The following is a 22,455-nucleotide window of genomic DNA, read 5'->3' as shown; positions in this document are numbered from 1 at the left end:
AGGTATCAAATCATATCGTTAGCAAAGAGAGATAGTTTGACTTCTTCTTTTTCTATTTGGATGCTTTTTCTTTCTTTTACCTGATACATCTGGGTGGGACTTGCTCCTCTTCTTTTTAAAAATGTTTATTAGCTCTGAATCCAATCATACTATTAAGTCCATTTAAAAACACACACATTTCTTTGCCTTATGAAAACTGTGTTTCCTAATATTTTGAGGAAAAATGGATGCCCTGCATCCCAGCAGCTCCAGCTCCAGCTCTGCCTTAAAGGGCCCAAGGTACAGCTTAGGCTGTTGCTTCATAGGACAGAAACCCCGAGCCTTGGCAGGTTCCACGTGGTGTTGGGCTTGCAGATGCATAGAACACGAGTTGAGCTTTGAGAATCTTTGCCTAGATTTCAGAGAATGTATGGAAATGCCTGGATGTCCAGGCAGAAGTCTGCTGCAGGGGTGGACCCTTCATGGAGTACCTCTGCTAGGGCAGTGAAGAAGGGAAATGTGGGGTTGTAACTCCCACACAGAGTCTCCACTGGGGCACGGCCTAATGGAGCTGTGACAAGAAGCCACCATCCTCTGACCCCAGAAAGATAGATCCACTGACGGCTTCTACCGTGAGCCTAGAAAAGCCGCAGGCACTCATTGTCAGCCCATGAAACCAGCCGAGGGGGTTGAACCCTGCAGAGCCACAGGGGCAGAGCTGCCCAGGGCTGTGGGAGCCCACGTCTTGTATCAGTGTGCTCTGGATGTGAGACATGGAGTCAAAGGAGATTTTGGAGCTTTAAGATTTAATGACTGCTCAGCTGGACTTTGGACTTGCGTAGGGCTTGTGACCCCTTTGTTTTGGCCAATTTCCCCCATTTGGAATGGGAATATTTACCCAGTACCTGTACCACTATTGTGTCTTGGAAATACCTAACTTGTTTTTGATTCTACAGGCTCATAGGCAGAAGGGACTTTCCTTGTGTCAAATGAGACTTTCTACTTTGCCTTTTGGCAAAACAAAACAAAACAAAACTTTGTCAAATGAATCTCCCTGTCTCAAATGAGACTTTGTACTTTGCCTTTTGGGTTAATGCTGGAATGAGTTAAGACTTTGGGGAGCTAGTGGGACAGCATGGTTGGTTTTGAAATGTGAAAAGGATGTGAAATTTGGGAGGGGTCGGGATGGAATGATACAGAGTAGTTCTGTGTCTCCACCCAAATTTCATCTTGAATTGTAATTCCCATGTGTTGAAGGAGGGACCTCGTGGGAGGCGACTGGATCACAGGGGTGGTTTCCCCCACACTGTTCACATGATAGTGAGTGAGTTCTCACGAGATCTGATGGGTTAAAATGTGTTTGGCTTTTTAAAAGAAGGTGCCTTCTTCCCCTCCATCATGATTGTAAGTTTTCTGAGGCCTCTCCAGCCATGCAGAACTTTGAGTCAGTTAAACCACTTTTGTTTATAAATTACCCAGTCTCAGGTGGTATCTTTATAGCAGTGTGAGAGCAGATAATTGAGGTATGAGAGAGATTTTCATTATCCTTGTGAGATTTTCCTTTTTTTTTTTTTTTTTTTTTTTTTGGAGATGTTCCCAATTGAATTGATATTTCAGTTGTTGCTCTGTCGAATAATGAATGCGCTGTAAAAGTAGTTGTTAAAATAAAAATATATGATAAGGGGTCAGGATCAATAAGTGTAAAATCCATGTATTGGAGTTTTATGATTAAGAATATTTATGTATTTTGTGCAGGACACCTGTAACCACAGGAAATTTCATTGTACAAATGAGGAAGAATACCCTTTTACAAATCATATGATTTGTAATCTCCCAAGCACCTAGTTTCTGGATTGTATTCAGATTTTTTAACATATTTTCTAAGTCTTAGGCAATATTTTCAGAAAATTTAGCTCTTTCCTATTCCATTGATCCCATAACATATCCACATCATTACTTAAGCACTTAGTCTACTATAGTGAATTACAGAGTTCTTTAAGAGTGGTAACTTTATCTTAATAACTCTATAGCGTGCATAGTACCTGACATATTGTAGACACTTAGGAATGCTTAATTAATATGACCCTTAGTATCGTATATCTGAGTTAATTGCTGGAATTTTTTATATCTGTTGAATTAATACTATTTTCATACGTAAGTACACCTTTTTCGGTGTTGTGTTTTAAGGTTATATTACCCACCTGACTTCATTCCCCTCACCCCTCACCCCCACCCACCAATAGCAGTTGGTTAACATGTTTGTGTATAGTAACCCTGTGGCCACAAACACATAGCTGTAAGTAAGGACTGAACTAGAAGACCAACTTGGTTCTTGTATGATTAAGGGAAAAATGGCTAGGAAATTTACTTTGAACATGAGTAATGGGCATTGAAGCCAGTCTCACCTGAGTAAACTATGCTTTTGGTGTGCTGTATCGCCTGTGAATACAGCCTGTCACCAAGGAAATGTTTTTGGTTGCAGGAGGGCTGAGATTATGTTGTAGCTAGAACTAGAGCCAAGATGCCAGATGGCCTGAATACTGGATTATTGATATTTCCGTGAAAGAATGGGCTTTGAACTGCCAAAATAAGAACTTGAGGGCTTCTGTTTCCAGTAATGAATGAGTAAATTTCTATCATACTTACTCCCCTGCAGTAAGCAACTCGTAAAATATGCACGATGAAAACCAGCTACTCCAAGGAACTGTAGGATGAGTATAAGCAGAGTCTGAAATAGAGTTGGTCCTTGGAGAAAGGATGTTAGTACAGTGAATACTAGTTTTCCTGGCTTTTAGCTTGAGGCAAAAAGCACGTTAGGTGGCACAAATTCCAACCCAAGGAAATCTCTGCTGATGGAGAAAGGAAAAAAGAAGGGAAAGAAAAGAGAGCAGGAATCCCCAAATTGTAGCTGACCCCAGGATTATACGTGCAGAGCAGACATAAATCATTCTAAAGATGTGAACTGAGACCAGAGTGTTGGCACCTGAGAAACAAAGTTTGCAGCTCTCAATTGAATCAAGATATTGCCTACTAAAAAACAAAACAAAAACAAAACCAGAACCAAAACAAAAGAAAAAAATCCCTCAAAAGAAAAATAATCTATTAGGATACAATTTAAAATTAAACTCTGAAAATAAATCATACTCTCGAAAGACAATCAGCTGATACCAACCATTACGTTTTGGAATTAAGAGACTGATTTCTTTGTTTTGTTTTTTTAAATAGCAGCTGTTATGATTCTTATAAAGACAAAATACAAAGAGACAATTCTTACAGAGAAAGAGAAGCAATAAAAGGAAACAATTGGCAAATTTACAACTGAGAAATAGAATATCTGAAATACATTCACTAGATGACCGTAACTGCTGAGGAAAAGAGTATGTGAATTTTAAGAAAGAGCAATAGAAATGTTCCATTATAAAGAACAAAGAGAAAAAAATTGAGAGATAGGAGTAGCATGACCAATGGTCTGACATATATATAATTGGAGTCTCAGAAAAAGGAGAGGGTAAATAAGACTGAAAAAAATAGTCGAAGAACTAAGAACTGAAAATCTCACAAATTTGATGAAAGACATTAATGTACAACATCAAGATGCTTAAGAAACAGCAAGTAGAATGAACACAGACCTACACAGAGTTTCATCAGAGTAAAACTGTGAAAAACCAAAGATTAAAGAACCAGCCATGAAAGCAGCAAGAATAAATATACATCATATGTCGGGGAACAGTTATATGATTAATGGCTGAACTCTTATCAGAATGTAGTAGAGAGCCAGAAGAGAGTAAAATATCTTTCAAAAGATTAAAGTGCGTAAGCGTGGTGATTCATGCTTATAATCTCTCAACTTTGAGAGGCCTAGGCGGGTGGATCACCTGAGGTCAGGAGTTCAGGACCAGACTGGCCAACATGGAGAAACCCCTACTCTGCTAGAAGTACAAAAATTAGCTTGGCGTGATAGCAGGTGCCTGTAATTCCAGCTACCCAGGAGGCTGAGCCAGGTGAATCACTTGTACCCGGGAGGCAGACGTTGCAGTGAGCCGAAATCGCTCCACTGCACTCCAGCCTGGGTGACAGAGTGAGGCTCTGTCTCAATCAATAAATCAGTCAATGGTAAAAGTAAGAAGTTGCCAACCCTGAATTTTATAACCAGTAAAAATATCTTAAAAATGAAGGTGAAATAAAGCCATTATGAAATGAAAGATAACAGAACTAATTGCTAAAAGATAAGCACACCAGGAAATGGTAAAGGGAATTTTACAGGCTAAAGAGAAGTAAGAACAGATATACTATTGATTATATACAAATTTTTGCCCTGATACTGAGAAATAGGAAAATAACCTTTCTTTTTTTTTTTTTTTCCTTCCAGCTTTCCCCCTTCTTAATTTCTTTTTCTTTCTTTCTTTAAGTTTTTTGAGATGGAGTCTCGCTCCATTGCTCAGGCTGGAATGCGGTGGCATGATCTCGGCTCACTGCAGCTTCCGCCTCCGGAGTAGCTGGGACTACAGGCATGCGCCACCATGCCTGGCTAATTTTTGTATTTTTAGTAGAGATGGGGTTTCACCTTGTTGGTCAGGCTGGTATGGAACTCCTGATCTTAGGTGATCCTCCCGCCTCAGCCTCCTGAAGTGCTGGGATTACAGGTGTGAACCATTGAGCCTAACCCTTAATTTCTTTATAATACATGTGACCATTTAATAAAGGGATAAAATAGTGTCCTGTGGAGTTTTTAATTCATGTGTGTGTACATGTGGGCTTACATGGTTTCAGGTTTCTACATATTATGTGAAATGGTAAAAATACTAATTCTAAGTAGACCTTGAAAAGTTAAAGATTTATATTGTATCTCTAGAGCAGTAACTGAAAAGCCATGCAAAAAGGTATATGTAGAGCCTTCAAGTGTAACTTGAAAACTAAAATGGAACTATAAAATATATTGAGATAATGTATATATAGATTTATTTTTAAAAGTCTGGAAAGGAAGCTAAGGAACAAAACACAGGCCACAAATAGAAAACTAGTAGTAAAAATGGTAGATACAAACTTAATCATACAAAAATTGCATTAAATAGCAATGGAAGAATCACTCCAATTAAAAGACAGAGGCTGTCAGATTGTCATCATGGATTAAAAATAAAAAGCCAAGGCCAGGCGTAGTGGCCTACACCTGTAATCCTAGCACTTTGGGATGCCAAGGCTGGCGGATTGCCTGAGCTCAGGAGTTCGAGACCAGGCCTGACAACATGTTGAAACCCTGTCTTACTAAAAATACAAAAAATTAGCTGGGTGTGGTGGAGGGCACCTGTAATCCCAGCTACTCAGGGGGCTGAGGCATGAGAATTGCTTGAACCCAGGAGGTGGAGGTTGCAGTGAGCTGAGATCATGCCACTGCACTGCAGCCTGGGCGACAGAGCAAGACTTTTATCTCAAAAATAAATAAACACCAGGCCAGGTGCAGTGGCACACACCCATAATTCCACCACTTTGGGAGACCACTTTGAGTAGATCGCTGGAGGTCAGGAGTTTGAGATTAGCCTGGCCAACATGGTGAAACCTTGCGCCTACTAAAAAAATACAAAAATTATCCAGTCATGGTGGCGCATCCATGTACCCCCAACTACTTGGGATGCTGAAGCAGGAGAATTGCTTGAACCCAGGAGGTGGAGGTTGCAGTGAGCTGAGATTGCACCACTGCACTCCAGCCTGGGTAACAGAGCCAGACTTCATCTCTAAATAAATAAATACATAAGTGCAGACCCAATTTTGTGCAGTTTACAGAGAAATATTAGACAGGTAAGTTGAAAACATTTAAAAAAATATTTTAAGAAAATGGTAAAAGATTGAAATGACTATGTTAGTATCAGGTAAAATAGATTGCAATTGAAAAATTTTATATCAGGTAAAGTGGATTTTTCATTGTAACAAAAGTTCATCAGGAGGACATATCAGTCATAAATTTGTATATACTTAATGCAGAGTGACTTAATACATGAAACAAAAACTGACTAAAGGCAGAAATAGTCCCACAATCAGATTGATATTTTAATGTGACAGCAATGAATACAAAACAAAATCACTTACTCAGAAGATTTGAACTTTATTATCAGCCATTCATGACCTTATTGTACCTTACAGCTAGAGAATTCCCATTCTTTTCACGTGCACAGGATACATTCACCAAAATAGAACACATGCTGAGCCATGAGGTAAAAAGGATTAAGATTATATAGGGCAGAGCTTTGACCACAGTGGAATTAAATTTCAAATATTTGGAAAGTAACACACTTTTTTTTTTTTTTAAAATCAGTTGGTCAAGAAATGTCCAAGGGAAATCAGAAAATATTTTGGACTGAGTGATAGTGAAAATGCAAGATAAAAATTTGTGAAATTAAGCTAGAGCAATGTTTGGAGGAAATCCGTATATATAAATGTTTATGTTAGAATGAAACTACAATTATCTAATTTCCTGCCTAATTAAACTTTTAAAGAATACAAGGTAAACCCAAGGTAATGTAAAAGAATAAAATAATAAAAATAATAAATTACTGAAATAGGATATGGGCAAGTAGAGAAAAATAATGAAAAAATCTTGGAAAAGATCATTTAATTAAGATAAAGCTCTAATTAAAGTAATTGAGAACAAGAGAGAAGACACCAATTACCAGTATCTATAATAAAATAGGAGACATCACTGTAGATCATAGACATTAAACAGCTTTTTTTTTTTTTTTTTTTTTTTTTTTTTTTAATTGTGAGGGCTTTGCTCTGTCACTAGGCTGGAGTGCAGTGTTGCAATCTCGGCTAACTGCAACCTCTGCTTCCTGGGTTGAAGCAATTCTTCCGCCTCAGCCTCCGGAGTAGCTGGGACCACAGGCACGTGCCACCACGCCTGGCTAATTTTTTTGTATTTTTAGCGGAGACGGGGTTTCACCATGTTGGCCAGGATGATCTCGACCTCTTGACCTCGTGATCCACCCGCCTCGGCCTCCCAAAGTGCTGGGATTACAGGCGTGAGCACCGCGCCCAGCCTAAAAGACTTTTTAAAAGAATAGCATAAACGACGTTAAGCCAGTACATTAGACCACTTAGTTGAAAAGAATAAATTCTTTGGAAATCATAAGTTATTACCGAGAAGTAATGGAATATTTTAATATCCTTATATCAATTAGAGAAGCTGAATTTGCAGTTTAAAATTACTCCACCAAGAAAATGTAAAGCCTAGATGACCACACTAATAAATTTTATCAAACTTCAAGAAATATTGTGAATCTTAGGTAAATTCTTTCATTAAAAAAAAAAAAAAAGAAATGAGGGTAGTTCTTAACTCATTTTATTATCACAAATTGGTAACTATCATTGTTAACATGATACCAAAATTCAACAAAGATAACAACAAAACAGGATCAATATTCTTCATGGAATTAGATGTAAAAATTTTAAACAAAATTTTAACAAGTTAAATTAATGATAAATAAGATACTGCATTACTAAGAGAGGTACATTTTGAAAATGCAAGTTTAGTTTAACATCTTGAAATGAATCATAATAATAAAGGTGAAAAACTGTATGATTATATCCAGGACCATCAAAAAGTATTTGGCAAAATTCAATTCACATATTTGATAAAACTTCCCAGCAAACTAAGAATAGGAGAGAACTTCCCTAGTTTGTTAAATTCAGTTTATGAAAAGACATAGTAATATGCTGAGCTGTAAAATTCTCATTGTGTTCCTCCTAGGTTACAAACAAGCCAAGGACGTTTGATTTTACCCTCTCTATTCCAATTTGTACTGAAGTACAATAAAGCAATAAAACGAAATAAAAAGCATACAGAATGGAAAGGAAGAAAACTTTCTTATTTTTCTTTTGAGACTGAGTTTGCTCTTGTTGCGCAGGCTGGAGTACAGTGGCGCAGTCTTGGCTCACCGCAACCTCCCAGGCTCAAGAAATTCTCTGCCTCAGCCTCCTGAGTAGCTGGGATTACAAGGATACACCACCACACCCAGCTAATTCTGTGTTTTTAGTAGAGACGGGGGTTTCTCCATGTTGGTCAGCCTGGTCTCAAACTCTTGTTGCCCACCTCCGCCTCCCAAAGTGCTGGGATTATAAATGTGAGTCACTATGCCTGGCCAACTTTCTGATTTTTTAATATAGCAAGTTCTGAGGTATATGAAAAGGTCAGTCCAACAAGAAGAGATCATGATTCTAAGTCTGTATGTATCAAGTAACATAGCTTGAAAATATGTAAAGCAAAAATTACCAGAACTAAAAGTAGAAACACACAAATCCTAAGTGATAAAGCATGCAGACAGCAAAAACTCAGTATAAAGATGAACTAAACAACACGTTTAGCAGACTTCAGTTAATTAATTATCAAAAAGAACATTGCATCCAACAATTACGTAATTTGCATTCTTTCAAAGTATAAGTGGAACATGTCAGATTGACCACATACTGGTCCATAAAGCTTCAGGAAATTTGAGACAGCTGAAATTATTCACAGTATATTCTTTAATCACAGTGGAATCGAGCTGGAAATAAAAAACTAAGAGTTGACCATAAAGGATGTATGTTTTAATTTAAGAATCTGGAAAGAACAGAGTAGATTAAAAATTTAATAAATAGAAAGTGTATTGAAAATTTTACAGTAGTCCTTCTTTATCCACAGTTTGCTTTTCATGGTTTTAGTTACCAGTGGTGTAGTACAAGATATTTTGAGAGATCACATTCTTACTGTGCTTAATTTATAAACTAAACTTTATCCTAGTAATGTATTTATAGGAAAAAACATAGCATATGTAGTGTTTGGTACTACCTGGCTGCAAGCATCCGCTGCAGGTCCTGGAACATATCACTTGTGGATAAGAGGAGGACTACTGTATTGATAATTAATTAAAATGAAGGATGTTTCTTTGAAAATTTACAAATGAGACAACCTTTATAAAACTAAGAAAAAACAAGTAGAAGTGAATTTGATTGTAATTAAATAAATAAAATATACATAATAAAATATATAAAACAAAAGAGACAAAATTGACAAGAGAACTTGTAGTACACATAGCTTTTATTTGTGTACAAAATACGCTTTTTCTAAACTTATTAAGCCCTGTCATTTCACCGTATCCTGTGGTATACGTTAAATGAAAAATGTAAGTGAAATTAATTAGTGAATGCCTAAGATTTTTTCATAGAGTTCAGTATCATGTTTTTCAGGACATGAAACAAGCAATCTGTGCTACCAGGAATGTTTGATGATGCAGCATTTTTAAAAGAATGACTTATTATTCTCCTCTAGAATTTCTTCCCAGGCCATTTCAAGTTTATGTACACACTGTTGTCAAGAAATGTGAAGTGACTGAGACTTTTATCCTACTTGTAAAATAAATTAGCTTACCACCACAGTTTCATGGATGCTGGCAGATGACACAGGACTCCTGAATCAGAAGCTGTCCTTTATTTTTTACAGCAAAAATAGTAGCAGAGTGTCAGCTTACTTGCACTGATGCTCTGAGCCCCGGTGTGCACAGGGCAATGCAGAGGCCGAAAACTCCTGCTCTCGGTGGGCTGCACTTCAGGAAAGGAGTCCAGGGCCAAGGTCCCTGCACTTTGTGAGCAAGAAGCAGACAAGACAGTCCTCTACTCTTGACCTCCTCAGTTGTCTGTGTCACTGCAGAAACTGCTTATCCAGAGGAGATAAACCTTGCACTCTGGCACACTCAGTGGGAACATTCAGGGTGCTCAGAGCTCACTCAATCAGTGGTTACACAGAAACACCTGTGGCCTACTGCTGCCTAGCTTACAGCATTAGAGAGACACATCGTGTTTCAAAAACAACCCTAAAATGCTTTTTAACATATGTCTAAGTAAGTAGAATTGAGGGCCAAATTTGAAATACTGTAAGTATTTAAGAAATCATGGAGAATGCAACAAACAGCTCTAGAGCTATAAATTTGAAAACTGGTATAAAGTGTTTATCTTAAAGGTATATTTTCAAATCTTTGTAGTAAAATCTAGTTAGAAATTCTAACTTTTTTCTGATGGAATTGAATAAATTGATTATAGAATTCTTAATATAGTAAAATTGCCCTGGTAAATGGGACAGTTCTAAAAGGAAACAAAAGATGGAGGAGTGCTTTCAGAACTTTAATTCCTATCAGTTTCATAATTGTTTATATTGCTGAGGGATAGATTGACCAATGGAATTAGACTAAGCTATTTTGGATATGTATATGTATATTTGCATATCCACATAAGATATTTAGGGTATGTATGTATATGTTGTGGAAAGAAAGGGTTAGATGGAGAGAAACTTATGTGAGAAGTGGGAAGCATGAATTCAATAAATGATAATAAGATAGTTGAGTTTGCATATGCAAAAATAATTTTTTGGATGGATCACATGCCCATAAATGAAGAGCAAAAAACTCAGCCACTAGAAGAAAACATAGGAGATATATTTGTGACTTCATCGTAAAGCAGGATTACTGACTAGAAAACTTATAAAAGAATATCAATAGCTATAACTACATTGAAATATTTAGGAGATACATTTGTGACTTCATCATAAAGCAGGATTACTGATTAGAAAACTTACAAAGGAGTATCAATAGCTATAACTACATTGAAATGTTTTTAAAACATCCTTTTTATGCAAAAGACACCATACCTCATTTAAAAGACAAGCCACAGAGTGGGAGTATATTTGCAACATATGTAACAAAATGTGTGTATTTAGAATATATTAAAAATTCAAAAACAATTTTAAAAGATCACAAATTCAATTAAAAATGAACAAAGTATGTGAACAGGCAATTCACAGGACAGTAAACCTGAATTAACAATGAACATTTGAGAAGATGCTTTGCCTTATTAATACTCAAGGGAATGCACCTTTATGTACCATTTAATGCCCATTGAGTTATCAAAGTTAAAATTATGACCTATGTCTAAGATAGGGAAAAATATGAACCTCCACACAGTGAGGTCAGTATAAATAGACATAGCCATATTGGAAAGCCATTTGGCACTGTCTGCTAAGTGTTTTTTTTTTTTTAGGTCCTGTTTTAAGGAAATTTATTTTGTGTCTGTGTCTTTTTTTTTTTTTTTTTTTTTTTCATCCTACCCAATTAAGAGAAAAGTAACATTTATCTTTATATATATGTATATGTATTTTATTGCATTTTAGGTTCTGGGGTACATACGCAGAACATGCAGGATTTTTGCATAGGTATATACATGGCAATGTGGTTTGCTGCCTCCATGCCCCCGTCACCTATATCTGTCATTTCTCCCCATGTTATCCCTCCCCAGCCTCCCTACCCTCTGCTGTCCCTTCCCTATTCCCCCCCAACAGACCCCAGTGTACGATGCTCCCCTCCCTGTGTCCATGTGTTCTCATTGTTCAGCACCCGCCTATGAGTGAGGACATGCGGTGTTTCATTTTCTGTTCTTGTGTCAGTTTGCTGAGAATGATGGTTTCCAGATTCATCCATGTCCCTACAAAGGACACAAACTGATTGTTTTTGATGGCTGCGTTGTATTCCATGGTGTACATGTGCCACATTTTCTTTGTCCAGTCTATCATTGATGGGCATTTGGGTTGGTTCCAGGTCTTTGCTATTGTAAACAGTGCCGCAGCGAACATACGTTTACATGTGTCTTTATAATAGAACGATTTATAATCCTTTGGATATATACCCAGTAATGGAATTGCTAAGTCAAATGGAATTTCTATTTCTAGACCCTTGAGGAATTGCCACATTGGCTCACATGTGTTTTGGAAGATGGGTATGAGGATATTCACTGCAGGATTGTTTATAATAATAATAAATCAATGTAAGTGTCCATAAATGGAGAGATGGAAATATAAATTGTGGTTCTTTGTATAGCGGAATATTATGGGGCAATGGAGAAATGAATAAATTTGATCAAATACACTTGATTCAGCATATACTACATCTTGACACTATAACGTTCAAAAATGCAGTTTTAAACTCTTTGTTTTTGTTTAGTGATAAAAGCATATTGGTATGAAAACAGTTTGAAAAGGGATACATCACATAATGATATGGCGATAGGTCATTCGGTATATGAAGTGGAATTTCAAGTGATCTTATTGCTAATTTATTAAACTTTTGAGGAGGCACTTTAAATATTGAATATTTGACTTTTCCTGGCATAGGTAATTAGCGACTGTTTTCTATTTAAGGTACAAAATAAGTCCAGCAATAACTGACATTGGCTATGTAATCAAATCTTTTCACTTTTTATCTCTCATATCTCTCAGATCATTGTGGTATAATCTGACAATTTATGTAGGGAATTATTTTTTAAGAGAATACCTTTTGATGGGATAGTAACTAAATGTGGTTGTATTCTAGGATGTTAAGGTAAAGTAAGATTAATATTGTTCTATGGGTCCTTTATTAATGTCTTTTGTTAGGAGTGCAGGCTGTTTGTAGAAAACCTGAAATACATAAGTGCATACATGACACTCAACAACACACATACATTATACTCAGCGTCAGTTGCTTGCAACTCAATTATGGACCTTTTTGGGGAAAAAATACAGAATTTCTAAACCTTCATTTTAAGTGAGGCTTGAGGGCTTTTATTGTCTTTCAATATACCTTTAATGCCTTGATGACTTATTTCAAGAAGGCTTTTTATTTTTCTGGTTTTAACTGTTTTCCATTATATTTATTGGATTAACCTGTTTATTAAATAAAATATGTTTTCATACTGAAATGAATACTACTTGCTTGCTTAGCCATGTAGTTGTAGGCCAGAGTATTTGACATTTTGGAATAGATTTACTTAGCTTAAAAATATTCCTATTTTAGCTTAAAAATACTCCTAATCATACTATAACTACTTTGAAACACATATCACAAGGTTAGCCTCTTGGGTTCATACCATGAGCTGTAATTATGATATTAGTCGCTTCATGGGATGTTTTAAGTTTTATTTTAGAATTTTTATGAAGGCGAAGCTTTAAAGAAAATCTTATTTCAACCACAGAAGCAATAGAACGCACACTCCCCCCCACCCCCTCTCGCTCTTCCCCCTTATCATGAGGAATTGGCTTGCACAGTTCATGCTGACTAGTCCAGAATCCACAAAGCAAGAGGTAAGGAAGGAAGATTCAGAGGGCACAGTCGTAAACCCAGTTGGTGTTTAGAATATCTGAGTTTAGAGAAGATCAAAGCTGTCTTATAACTGAATAAGTCAGGTTAACCCAGGATAATTTCCCTGTTAATTAACTTAAATTCAACTGATTACTGATCTTATATCTGCCAATTTCTCACAGCAGTATCTAGATTCGTTTTTTTGCTTTTGTTTTTGATTTTTGAGACAGTCTCTCACTCTTTTGCTCAGGCTGGAGTGCAGTGGCTTAATCTCGGTTCACTGCAACCTCTGCCTCCCAGGTTCAAGTAATTCTCCTGCCTCAGCCTCCAAAGTAACTGGGATTATAGGCATGCGCTACCACATCTGGATTAGATTCGTTTTTGATTGAGTAGCTGGGAGAAAGAATATGTATGCTACTAAATGGCCACTGTCTCCCATTTATAGTCCACCTCTTGAAAAAATATACCTTAGAGACCATCCCAGCTGGAAACATAAAAGAAATGAAATTCTGGAAACACTAGTTTAGCCTAGCTAAGCTGACCTACCACAAAGCAATCACATTAGATAACTTTTTTTCCTAAATAGTATCTCCCTTTATTTTGTTTATTAATAATAAAGGATACTTTCATTGATGAGTGAGGGATGTGAATTTAGGTATTATTAGATGATGCACAGCTATTTCTGGAAATTTAAGGTCAGTCTTGGTAACCTGGCCTTTTTTGGCTTATATTTAGCTTTTGTTTACTAAATGGGTTTACCTGCCCCTGCCGTATGTGTTCTTTGGTTTCTTCCCTGGCACCAATTATATGTGTTTAGTGTACAAAATCGTTTTAATAGTTAATGTGAAAGAAAATGGTAATTCAGAAGGTTTCTGCTAAAGTAAGATTTTAATTTATTAGAATTTGTGTAATGCAGAGAGATGTCTGATTCTTATCTTAAATGAAAAAAAGCTATAGAAGCTGGCTAGGGAAACCTTGTTTTCCACGAAAAACTTACATCAACTGAAGATAGTTGAATTCATTTCTTTTTTTTGTATCCAACAGACTTTTAAAAATTTTCTTTGTGGTAGGCTGTGTGCTAAGTGTTTGAATATCCAGTCAGATATAAGATGCAATGCCTACCCTTTTGTAGTCAGGATGGACAGATATAAATTTTAACTAGAAGAGGCTGAGATAAGCAAAGTTGGAAATCATATGTTTTACATAGATACTGTTTTTTGTTGGTCACGTGTTCTTAGTTTTTTCCAGTAATGGATATAATTGAAAGACAGACTCATTTCTAGTCATTCAGGTTTCTTGCATATAATTTTCAAAATTATTAAAAACCTGATGAACGTTTTAAGGAAGAGTATTTTGTAACCTTTTTGTGAAGAAGGCTTTATTTTGGCTCTTGATATTAAATAAGAATATATTTCACTGATGGGCAAGAGATAATAAATTTAGGTGTTATTAACTGTTGTCATTAAGGTCAAATTTTGTACATGTAAATAAATTGTTTGCAGTTTATGATCTGCAGACATTGAGGTTGAAGTTTCATTTATACTGTAGTAGATTGTAGTAGCTACTCTTTCAGCATGGTTTGCAAAGAAAATCAATCTAATTCAGTTTATAAATTTTACTTTTCCATAGACTGTCAATTTTGTATTTTGACAAGAATAACTGTGAGGTAAGCCTAGGAAGAAATGTAACAATTCTGCATTTGCTACTCTCTCAAAATGTAAATGGGTATTTAGAGTTTCATACCTTATATGGCTACATGAATTTATTATCTTTTTAGAGTAGCATAGCAATAAAAGTAGTCATTAGGCTTTCTGTTCAGTATGAGGATCTTTTGGTATGTGCTCTGGTTTATTAATAAAAGTAGAGAGCTGAACTAGAGAGTTGATATTCATTGAACATGATAGATCATCTCTCTCCCCAATCAGATTCTTTTCATTTTATTGAATAAACACCTGAGTATGAAGGGTATTTCAGGAAGTGCTGAGCACGAATCCTAACCTTAAGTAGCACGTAGTACTATGAAATGAAAAGATAAGATATATAGCCATACAGAGTTCCTTGTAAAAATATGTCATTAATAAGAACACATGAGTAGGACTGTTAGAGAAATTCAGGACAAAAGAGCTCTGAAGACAGCTTGACAAAAGGGGACCTCAGGGATCATGGCACATTTCCTGTGGGCCTTAGAAAGAATGAATGTCATGATACTTGCATGTGGCACAGTGGTAATGGAGATGAAATAAGGAATCAGATTTGAGTTCAGGTTCTGGACCTTTTACTTATTAATTGAAGGACTTAAGTTAGTTTCACTGTCAAAATTTTCACATCTGTAAAATAAGTTAATATCCACCATTCAGGGTTACTAGATATTAAAGGTACTATTTTTAGTATTATTTAATACTCACTGTTTTAGAATATAGGCAGTTAGTGGATCCTTTGGTATCTATGGTCATTTTCAAAAAGATGTTTTCTCTAATTATAATGATTGTGATTAACATTTAAATTAACCCTTGCTCTCAAAATTAACCACAGTAATTATTAATGATAGCTTACTTTTTAATCATTACAGGGATTTTTATATGGTTGTTATAATGTTTTAATACCTCAGAAAATGTTTTCCATTGCATTCACGTTTTAGTGTTGTGGTGAATAGCATGTTACATCTGTTTTGTAATTAAGGCGAAGCGAGCCAAAGATATTCTGGAAGAGTAGACTTACTTTTTGTCCTAGGAAATATGTCTTTAATGACTAGTAGACAAGTAACCCACCCTTTGAAAATACTTTCTTGTCACCAGTGAAACATATTTTAGAGCTGTTAGCAAAGACTGGAGCAAATAATAAATTTTTGATTATATAGTTACATGGGTTGATAATAGGGAGAGGAATTGAAGAATTTGAGTTTAGTTCCATATCTCTGAAACATGAACATACATGAAATGATTTCTAATGAAGGAAACAAAACATGGGTTCTCTGACTTTTATTTTGTATTCCTCTGAGAGATTACTCTTTTGTTGGCTGATGTAGTTGAATCCTGAAGTATTTACAGTAAAGTATAAAATAATAAAATGGTTAACATTTAACAAGCTAATCATTATAACACTGGATAATGTATAGAATATATAAAATGTGGCATTTAGTAGTGGTAAAAAAAATCATATGTTTAACAGTCTAAGTTTTAGAAAGAAGTCAGGAATTTTTTTAAAATAGTGTTTGGGGAAATTATAAAGGTTGGCTGCATAATTGTCTTTCATGAAGGAAGACGTTTATTTCTATTTCTACCTGTTTTAAAAGCTAGAATTAAAAAAAAGGTGGTACAAGATTGTTCTAAAAATGATCCTATGTTAGCTTGACTGCCGTCTATTAGCTACAAGGCTTTGTAGTGGTGCTGTTAGCTGGGTTTATGTTGACCTATGTCCAAGTCATGCTGGCAACATTATTGAAGAATGATTTTTTTTTTAATGCTTTCAAGTTATTAACATATTTGAATGTATAAGTCTTACCTAAAGCAAGTGAAAATAATTCAGTACCTTCAAGAAAATGGAAAAATTGGCATTATTTAACATATTATGCTGCATTAACTATCACTTTTTATGGTTATGTTGCACTTATCAAATTATGATAAAAGGTTACAAGAAAGATATCACTTTTTATAGTTATTTTGTTAGCCAAATTGCAATAAAAGATTGGAAGGAAACTCTAGGATTATTATGGGTTTTGGGTGACAGAGGTGGTGTAAGTATAGGAAAAATGTATACCTAGAGGACCTAAAGTCACCTAGTTTTTCTGATGATGTGGAATTACCCTTGCATTTTTTTCTGCTGAGAAGAATGGGTGTGTCAAATATATGTTAACACTTTGGAATTTAAAGAAAGAACTCCAGTTAACACACTAAGCATTTGCACCATCTAGTATTATATTGTTCATCTGCATCAGACATTATGTCATCTAAATTATCAACCAGTGAGTATAGAGGTATGCTCTTCTTAGTAGCTATACCCGCTGCCACCTGACTGTGCACAAGGAAAAGCTCTGTAGAGCTTTTACAGAATACCGTTGCTTTGGATCCAGCTCTTTGAAAATCACTGGAATGTGTTGTAGGTACCTGTCTATATATTTTTCAGTTGAAATTAGAAGGATAATCTCTCAGATATTTAAATGTGTTAAACTTTAAATGTAACAAATATTTTAGAGAGAGATATATATATACTATTAACATTATGTTTGATTTGCTCTTATTACTCTAATAATTCTAGAACTTTCAAAGGTTGAAAGTCATTACCAAGAAAAGATTATGACATCCCAAATAATTTGGGGCAGGCATTTTATTTTGAGACAGAGTCTCGCTTTGTCCCCCAGGCTGGAGTACAGTGGCACGATATCGGCTGACTACAACCTCCGCCTCCCGGGTTCAAGCAATTCTCCTGCCGCACCCTCCCGTGTAGCTGGGGCCTCAGGCACACTCCACCACAACCAGCTAATTTTTGTGCTTTTAGTAGAGACAGGGTTTCACCATGTTGGCCAGGCTGGTCTCGAACTTTTTACCTCAAGTTATCTGCCTGCCTCAGCAGATCACTTGTGCTGGGATTACAGGTGTGAGCCACCATGCTGGACCTATATTTTTTAACCCAGAGGGATCATTGATTAATTGCAAATTTATTTTTTACTGTAGCTTTGATTTTGAGGCTTCTTAATTGAGGAAAGGGGATGTGCTTATACTTACATTAACATAATGACAGAAACGATGTCCTGCAGTGGAATTAAGGGGAATCTCTGTTAGCTGAAAAGCCATCTTTTAAGGTAGACCTAGGAAGGGAACAGGGATAGAAGGAGTTACATAGTAAAGGTCTTAAGTGTTGTGAGCTAGTCACTGTCTTTAACATCCTTTCTTTAATCCTTGCAACTTTGTAACCTTTACAGATGAGAAAATAAGATTTCAAAAAGTAGTTAACATTTTGTCATATAACCTTGATCAGTCAGCCCTGATAATGTGCTTTCATATAACACAATGAACTTTGGTGTCACTCCCTCAATTGCAAATAAATAGTTGCTAGTCTGTAGGCTCCTTGAGAGCTTGCATGTCTGTTTTCACTTGCCTGTCATAAACCTTGTTCACTCACAGGGTCTAGTAGAAACTCAATTATTACTAAATAAATAAATAAATATATGAATGAGTTGCTCAAGATTACAGGGGCACTGGTTATCAGTCAGCAAAGATTACTGCATAAGGCCTTAGCACTGTGGTAAGACCCATGGAATTATAAATTATATGCCTATTCCCTCGCCAAGAATCTCAAAGTTTATGCCAACGTAGCTCTTTCATACCCACATAAATACATATTTCTGGACATTATCATAAGTTAGAGTCATTATTCTATACAGTTGTGTTTTTGTCACTGCTTTTCACTGATGTGTTCACGATTACATGGAGACAGCTGTAAATTAATATTTGGGCAATATGAACACTACAGATATGCACAGTACCAACAGGTGGAATAGGGCATCGAAGCCTACCAACTACAAATAATGGAACTGCTATTAATCTTCTATCTTAACATTCTAAGGACGAAACACCTTCTATAACATAGTAAACTATGTGCTGTTGCTCTCTTACATTTTGGAAATCCTAATATATAACGTTAGGCTGTGATCTTTTGCTTGAGGAGGAAGTAAGGCAGAGACTGTATGTGGATCCTTCAGCATAATTCTTACTTTGCTTGTGGTTGTGGATCATGGGACTCTGGTTCAATTCAGTTTTGTGTTTTTTCATTTTAATTTCAAAGAAGGCAAGTAAAATAATCAGTATTGCCTGATTGAGTTTTTTAAATGAATCTTGAATTTTTCAGGTATTTTCCCTAACTGATGTAGGAAAATACACATGTAGAATGCATGAGAAAGCACTGTATGGCTTAGGAATTTAGTAATCATTTAACCAGTATATTTTATGTTACCTGCTATTTTCAGTTTATAATCTAGAAATTTAATAACAAATGTTTCTTAAGTGCTTACTATATGCAAAAATTCTGATGCGTATTTTAGGGAAGTCGTTTCTAATACAAAAAGACAGTTTAGCATGTGTTGAATAAATGCTTACAGAAACCATGGATTCTGTAGTTCTATTTAAATGAATTTGTAGTATGTTAATTATGATAGTATGCATGTATGTTGAAAAACTAGTATATTTGTATTTGACATTTTATTTGTAGAATTCAGAGCTACTTTGTTTATACATATATGAGAGAAATACAGAAATGAATATTTCTAAAACTGATGAAAATATTGTAAAAGAAGTGCAGGTTCAGATCTGTGCAGGGCAGAAGAAAAATAGCTACTGGTTGTGTACTAAACTTATTTTAAATGGCTTGTGAATAATATAGAAAATTAAAAGGAGCAGTCTTTGCTTTCTAGAGCTTACTATTATGTACACTGGAATATTAAAGTACAATGTTAAGTATTTTAGAGCCCTAAAGTTCAATGGAAGCATAGTGCGGGGGTTAGGGGAAATGAAATCAGAGTAGAGTAATGGGAAAACAGGTAAGGAATAGGTAGTGTTTGAACTCATTCTTCAATTTCATTAAGTTTTATAAATTCCCTTTGTTATTCTTCATCCATTTTGTGTACTGCTTGTGGCATAATAGTAGTCACAATTTATCCAACTTTCCAGGATACTGTAAACATCCTCCTTAATGCAGCATTTCATATCCAAACCCTTCATGGAGGGCAGTTTAGTGCTTTGATCAGCTGAGCTCTCTTCCAGTCTAAAACCCCAAAGATTACAGTTGTGTCTTTATTAAGCTGCTTTTTCCTAAAAATTGTAACTAAACATGAATTCATATTTTTATGTAATGGTTAATACATTTTTCTTGACTAAGTTGATTAAAAATAAATTAAGCTAGTACTTTTTATTCTGAAAGTACATTTCCAATTTTATTTTTCTAAATTATAACCGCTAGTCATTTCATTTTATTTGTTGTTCAGTCATCTTTTCCCAATATTTCTCTTTATGTACTTTCCTACAATCATCTCTTCTAGATTCCAGCCTGTCCATACCATAGTTGCATTATGGTAACATTAATTGCAGAGCTCTTAGATGATGGGTACTCTATGTGCTATCCAAACCCTAATACAGTTCAAATTCATCATAGCTCTATGATGTAAATACTATATTTATCTCTCTTTTGTAGATGAGGAAACCGAGGGATAGATAAGTTCAAGCATTTTGCCTAACACTAAATGGCTATTAAATGTGTAGTAAGTATGGTATCCTAAATTCCTTAGCGCATCAGAAAAATGAATATTAAACATTCATATTTTTAAAAATCCTATAAAACAGTTGTTTTGTTTTGAATCTCTGTGGGGTTTATACCTAAATAGATTCTCTCTGAAAAATGGAGCTTTTGCACAGTGAACCGTGTACTGCCACTCATTCTCATTAAAACTTAACATCAGTACGTAAACCTGTTAATGACCTTTGCTTGAGATAGGCTATATCTGGATTTTTCAAAATAATCATCTTGTTCCTTGTTACTGTCTTCAATGAAATAATTGTAATCTTGATTGTTGGCTTTTAAATACTGTATTTACCCTTTTTTCTTAATAAGCAGTTGCCTGGTCTTTAAAGGCAGACCTGTCATCTGAAGTCAGTTTGAGTGCATTGAGTCAGATTTTTGCCCATCAGTTTATCTCATTTTTAAATGAGAAATAATTGATTATTATAATGCCCACCTCTAAGATTATTAAAAGGATTAAGTTGTTTTATGAATATCAGGTCCTGAGTATAAAGCCCTATATGTTATTTTTTGTTTTAGTCAATATTGATTGCACTGACTTTATTTTTGTCTCATGCTGTGCTCTAGTAAATACTGAATAGTTAAGGAGTACTTATTAAAAAGCCTGTGCTAAAGGATATGGAGATGAGTCTGATTCCATACTCCTTGAAACATTTTAGGAATCATACATATCAGACTGATTATGTCAAAAGAAAAAGCAGGAACTCAGAAAACATCCTGTCGGGGAGGACCGGGAAGGGAAGGGGTAAATTTTATTGAGAGATGATTATTGAAACTGGGATTTTTAATGCTTTAGAAAGGAAAATAAGTATAGGTAGAAATGTTAGTCTTTTATTTACATATTTTTCCCTTGGTGTACTATCAGTAAGTAAACATTCCAATTGGATATTTTAAAACATGACATTCTAAAACAATTGCTCATTTTTCTATGCCTTTACTTACCTTGTGTCTTCTAGATGATGGCAAGAACAAGACCTAGTGTACAAAATCTCACATGTGAATTAGTGAAAGGATTCTTCTAATGCTGTGAGGAAATATTTTGTGCTTCCATGGGCAATAACTAATTTTATATGGGTGCTGGTTAGCACTAGGAACTCAGCCCAAAGTTTCTATTATGAGAGGATTTCTCAACAATCCATACTGCTATCACTATTTTTGTTAAACATTGGCCAGCTTTCAAATTGTTGGGAAATACATTTTAAATCACTTCATTACTTCCGTCTTTTTATGGGAAACTTTTTGTTCATATTTAATTCACTCTTCTGAGCCTTAACTATGTTTCATCAAGATCATTTTCAACTTTTCAATCGATCTTGTTCAGAATTGTTTCTTCATGCTAGAAGTAGCTCATATCTAAAGAAATCTCACTCATTTTGGTCATCATGGGGCCAGAACAGTATTATTTGGCTAGTACTGGGGTTACATAAATTCAGTTTAGATATAAAGTAATTAATGGCTAAATTTGTGGAATTAATGTATGAAAATGGGAAGGAATGTACCTTATACCTGGCAGACTCTAAGTATTGTGTCCGTAGAAGCTAGATGTTATAGTCCTGTTGTTTTTAACTTTGAAATTTTTGTCATAAAACAATAAAGGTTACTTGAATTTAACAACTTGTTCCATTGTGCTTAATTTAATAAGTATTTGTTGAATGCCTGGTGCCTATAAAGGCTTTCTTAGATGATGGTTTCAATGGACTGAATATAAAATTATCCTAATTTTCATATTTTATTAAAAATAATTTGCTTTGAAAATGTAATTTTTGTTGGACTCATGTTCAGGTTTTAAAAAGTCTTTTGAGGTCTGCTTTTATAACTGAGTCAGTGAGGAATTAAATTCTATGAAATCTATTTTATGCCCAGTTTCTCAACAAACGTTTCTTAAACTAACTTAAGATTATATGTACAACTGGAGATGGTAATATGTCTAAGCTTTGATATTTAGATTAAAACTTGTATTTTCTCAATAAGCACGTTATTGGAACCTTGGTTTGCATCAGTATGTAACACTTTTCAGTTCTATTTGGAGGGGTTTTGGCGAATGAACTTTCACGTTAAGAGC

General features: G+C 35.2%; 1 protein-coding gene and 1 long non-coding RNA gene across 14 annotated transcripts in view; one reads left to right on the top strand and one right to left on the bottom strand.

Annotated features, from left to right (window-relative positions):
• Positions 1-22,455, top strand: part of QKI (QKI, KH domain containing RNA binding) — a 169,507-nt gene that overhangs the window by 90,406 nt on the left and 56,646 nt on the right. The window lies entirely within an intron of this gene.
• Positions 1,541-21,388, bottom strand: LOC116533398. The gene is made up of 3 exons (XR_004261283.1): positions 21,378-21,388; positions 13,394-13,399; positions 1,541-1,809 (listed from the first exon to the last, which is right to left on the bottom strand). It is a non-coding gene; the product is annotated as an uncharacterized LOC116533398 (long non-coding RNA).

The sequence above is a fragment of the Sapajus apella genome, unplaced genomic scaffold (genome assembly GCF_009761245.1).
Source record: "Sapajus apella isolate SASKATOON/1434 unplaced genomic scaffold, GSC_monkey_1.0 scaffold82, whole genome shotgun sequence".
Classification (NCBI taxonomy): domain Eukaryota; kingdom Metazoa; phylum Chordata; class Mammalia; order Primates; family Cebidae; genus Sapajus; species Sapajus apella.
This window is presented reverse-complemented; position numbering and strand designations above follow the sequence as displayed.